The 492-nt window shown below is 45.7% G+C and overlaps 1 non-coding gene across 1 annotated transcript; it reads right to left on the bottom strand.

Moving 5' to 3' along the window:
• Positions 1–138: 138 nt before the first annotated feature.
• Positions 139–228, bottom strand: F5147DRAFT_t140. Its single transcript has one exon. It is a non-coding gene; the product is annotated as a tRNA-Ser (tRNA).
• Between the last annotated feature and the right edge of the window lie 264 nt (positions 229–492).

The following is a 492-nucleotide window of genomic DNA, read 5'->3' as shown; positions in this document are numbered from 1 at the left end:
CCGACATATTGTCCACTCAAGCCGTTGCGTTTGACTGGCTCCTCAGGAGGTGATGGAAACATTGCTGAAATTCTTCGCCGCAAGTGAAAAGTGGCTAAATCCCTACAAAAAGTTTATCCCAAATTGGTCGAAAAAATGCGTCACCTGAGCGATTCGAACACTCGCGGGCAAAGCCCAACCGCTTCGCTGTATAGCAGGCGATCCCGTTAACCACTCCGGCAAAGTGACTTGTTTGCAGATTGAAATCAGGCACAATATATACTCAATGGCATAAGGGAGGTTGGCTTGAGTAGCAACCCATGAAAAGTACTTGAACTTCTCCCATCGTTCTAGTATCATTTGGTCCTGTAAATAGTACATGAAACAAATTGATGTTTACGATGTTCCTTGTGAACTCGCTAGCTAGCAAGTGAAAGTTTGCATGTCAAGAACTGCAGTCCCGAGGTATGCAGTAGGGCTACTATGGCACCATGCACATCACAGTAGTCTCGA

Source organism: Suillus discolor, assembly GCF_016758755.1.
Source record: "Suillus discolor strain FC423 chromosome Unknown F5147scaffold_259, whole genome shotgun sequence".
NCBI classification, from domain to species: Eukaryota; Fungi; Basidiomycota; class Agaricomycetes; order Boletales; family Suillaceae; genus Suillus; species Suillus discolor.
This window is presented reverse-complemented; position numbering and strand designations above follow the sequence as displayed.